Raw genomic sequence first — 4,282 nt, forward strand, 5'->3', positions numbered from 1 at the left:
GGAGGACCCCGGCGGGGCCGCGGCCTGGCGGCAGCCCCGGACCCGTCCTGCTCCCCCCCCCCCCCCCGCAGGCCTTTCCCGTGCCCTGCTTGAACAGCCACTCACCCCCCCCAGACCCAGCCCCGACCTTCCCACCCCCACCGAAGCGGGCGTCAAACCCCACCGAGGCACAGCCCCCCCCCCCCGCTCCCCACAGCCACGACCCCATCTTGTCGTCCCCCCCCAGCGACACACACAGCCCCCCCCCCCCCCCCCAGGGCCTCTCCTCATCCCCACCTCACCGCCAGGCAGAGACAAACAGAACGGCCAAGTTTGAGTGCAAAAAATAAATATAAAATTTATTAAAACACCCACAATATTTTAAAGATATCAGGAATAATACATCTCGCAGCCTGGTCAGCTGCGTGTAACTTAGAATAAAATACAAATTAAAAAAAAAAAAAAAAAAGAAAGGGAAAGGAGGGGAAGGATCCATACGTGGAATTCTTAGGCATCCTAAAAATAAATTTACCAAAACACTGGAGGTGAGGGGAAAAAATAGGGCATTAAGAAACAAAACAAACAAAAACCACACACAAAAAAAAAGGGAAAGAGGGAAAATTATACAAAATAAAATTATCAGCATAAATTTACTGTCCTAGAAGTATCTACAGTTTAATACACATTAATCCTATTGCCTTGAGACATGGGAAAATCTACCGTTCCTCGATCCGCCCCGGAAAAACTTCATTTCAAGTAACCACAGTCCCGAGCCGACCAAGAAATCTTCAAGTGTGAGTCCTTGGGAGCCACAAGGACTTTGCGCGGTGCCCCCCCCACCCCCCTGCCTGCCACCGTCCCACCTCCCTCATCAGCTCTCCAAAACCCAAACAAAATGTCAAAAAAAAAAAAAAGAACAAACAAAACAAAAACAAAGCAAACAAACAAAAAAAACACCTCCAATCAAATCCCGAGTGCTGAAACCAAGAAAATGGCGCTTTTTTTTTTTCCTTTTATTACCTATTCACTGCGCTGCAGTGCAAAACCCACCGCCAAAATGCTTCCAGGATAAAACAAGGCTGAAACTACGGCAGTTTGTAATCCCTGAAGGATGCAAAAATGAGGAAAAGCCTGGGCGGAAAGGTATAACAAAAGGAAAAAAAAAAAAAAAAAAAAAAAAAAAGGAACAAACACCGCTGCAAAAGGATCCCTGATTTTGGAAAGATTTGCCCCAGTTTCACTTGCCTTCGCTGCCATGGCGCTGCGGGGTGTGTGTGGGGTTGAGGTATTTGCCTTGGTTTTGGGGCGTGGGGGAGCTGCTGCCCCCCCCCACTCACAGGAACCCAAAGGAAAAAAGTAGCACCAATGAAACCCAACAAAATGCAAAGGGAAAAAAGGGAAAATAAAGAGATGGGAAAGTGTGAAGCCCAGCTGTTCCCTTGCCATGGCTCCCCCGTAAGCAAACGCCTGTTGTTTCAGGGAGGGAAATGAGCTGCAAGGGATGGGGAGGTGCTGGGCACTGTGTCAGGGTACTGTGCCAGGGTATGCCCTCATCCAGTGTTGTGCAGGGCCCATGCACAGCGCACATATGACGTGACCAAGCGCCATACATTTGCACTGTGGATGTGCACCAGGTGCAAGCACCACGTTCAAGCACTGTGCCCGAGCACTGTGTCTGTGTGCCAGGACCAAGCATCATGTCTGTGCTCAGTGGGCAAGCACCACGTCCAAGCACTGTGCCTGAGCATCGTGCCTGAGCACCATGTACATGCATGGTGGGCAAACAACAAGTCTAAGCACCATGCCCAAGCACCATGTCCATAATGCCCGAGCACCATGTTCAAGCACTGAGTCAGCTAACTACGGGCAAGTGCTGTGCCTGAGCAACTGTTCCTGAGCACCATGTCTACACGCTGTGCCCAAGCACCATGTTTACAACATCGATGCATCCCGTTCAAGCACCGTGTCTGTGGACCATGCCTGAGCACTGTGACCAGTGCCTGAGCACCATGGCCATGCCCTGTGCCCGAGCACTGTCTGAGCACTACGCCCGTGCCCTGTGTGCACACAACACACCCATAGACCAGGCTGTGCACCCTGTCTGAACACTGTGCCCATATACCATATCTGAACATACAGCTAAGCACCGTGGCTGAGCACCATGTTCCCACACCCTGACCGAGCACCAAGTCCACGCACAATGTCTGAGCGCTGCAGCTGGGCACTGTGGCTAAGCACCATGTTCACACACCCTGGCTGAGCACCAAGTCCGCGCACCATGCCTGAGCACCAAGCCCACAGACCACAGTGAAGCACCACGTTCACACACCCTGACTGAGCACCACAGTCAAGCACCATGGTCACGTATCGTGGCTGAGCACCAAGTCCATGCATCCTGCCTGAGCACCAAGTCCACACACCGTGTCCGAGAGTCAAACCCGAGCACCATGACCAAGCACCATGTTCACGCACCCTGGCTGAGCACCATGTCCCTGGTGCATGGCTGAGCACAGTGCCTGAGCACCACATCCACGTACTGTGGTTGAATAACACATCGGAAAACTGCACCTGCACCTGCCTGCCCTCTTGCTGGCTCCCTGGCCCTGTACTGGAGGAGAATGAAGCCACTGCAAGCAAAGGTGCCTCCAACGCTTCCGCAGGGCACCGATCTCTGTTTGCATAAAAACAACACACTCCCGTCACTCTCTGAGTTGTCGCTCCAGAAAAGTAAACTTCCTTCTCAACGACATTGGTTTTTTTTCTTGGTTCTCTAGTTTCATATATACATTAGTAGCACCACAGCAGGATGGAATCAGGCAGAAGCATGATACAGTTTGTTAAAACACCATAGCACCATTTTAATTAGAAGATTTCATTTAATAAAAAATATGCCTTAAAGAGCCCACTAAGCATATTCCAGTATTAAAAGGAAAAGTCAGCAATTGAGGCACCTCAGGGATTCTGGTTTCTTTCTCCTTCCTGAGCCTCGTCCTGAGAGCGCCAAGAGGGGGAGCTGCCCCCCGGAAACGCCCCCTGTCCCCCACAGACAGCTCCGCAGGCTGAGGTGAAGCATCATGGCCTGAAATGCTGAAGTGGGTGGAAGGAGCCTGTTGGGCTCCCCGCGTCAAGATCTCCCCCGCGTTTCCATTGTGGGTGTTCTAGCACCAGTGTGGCTGCAACCTGCTGCAGAGTGTTCCCCACTGCCACCCCCACCCCCACCCCAGCCCCAAAGCAATTAAAACGCTGCCCCCAGCAAGTCCCGCCACCCACCACGCGCCAGTACGTCCCCTTAATGCTTCAACCCCCATGGCTTTTGCGCGGGTGGGACAAGCGTGAATGCTAGCGCTGGTACGGATAAAGAAAAAGATTTCACTTAAAACAGACTCTCAGCAGCAAGGGATAAAGAGCTGTGCATAGTTTTCTAGTTTTCATATAAGAAGTCTGAAGCATGCTAATTTTCAATGACTGAGATTTGAGGTAGGTTATACGTATGTAGTGTAAAAACATGAGACTGCAGCAGTTCTCGCTCCCAACCCACGCACAGCTGCCGCTGCCATGGTCCCCCCCCCCCCCCCCCCCCAAGTTTGGACCAGTTTGAGCCTCCCTTTGAGGCAGGGAGGGAGACGCCATGCTGGAGTGAGCCCCCCGAACCAGAAACCTCCAAGGAAGCAGGACTTAGACAGGTTGTATGGACTGAAACATTCTCCAAACACACCCCTTTCTCCCAAACACCGCAAATTTCTCGCTAACATCATCTATGCGAAGCTTTCAAGGCACCCCTGCGACAACCTACAATGTGGAAGTCAGACGAGACCTGGGCGAAACAAACCAAGGCCGGCACCCGAATCCGACCCCTTTTTTTTGCCCTGTGAACATCACCACCACCATGCCACAGCCAAGCACCATGGTACACAGCCCCAGGACACACAAACCTGTCCATGGGCTTCCCTAAAATCTGACTTGCCATAAACTCTACAATCCTGATATGCTATTGGGTACTTATAAGAAAAGCGATAATAGCTCATTGAGTTTCCTCGTCAAATATATGCAACTTTACAGATTACGGTTAAAAAAAAAAAAAACTATGAAGGACGGACAAAGCATGTTAAATATTCTGCCAGTATTTACAGTTCTCCCACAATAATCTTGTTTAAAACATACTGCTTTCAAGTTGTTGGGAGGGGGAGAGGGAATTTGCTTTTTTTTTTCAGTTTTGCTTTCATTTTTACATCTAGGTGAAAGTGCTTTTAAAAAAATTCTTTCCCTATTTACAGGTTTAAAATCAGACTACATAAATGTTCAG

This window comes from Anser anser (assembly GCF_964211835.1).
Source record: "Anser anser genome assembly, chromosome: 26".
In the NCBI taxonomy this organism is placed as follows: domain Eukaryota; kingdom Metazoa; phylum Chordata; class Aves; order Anseriformes; family Anatidae; genus Anser; species Anser anser.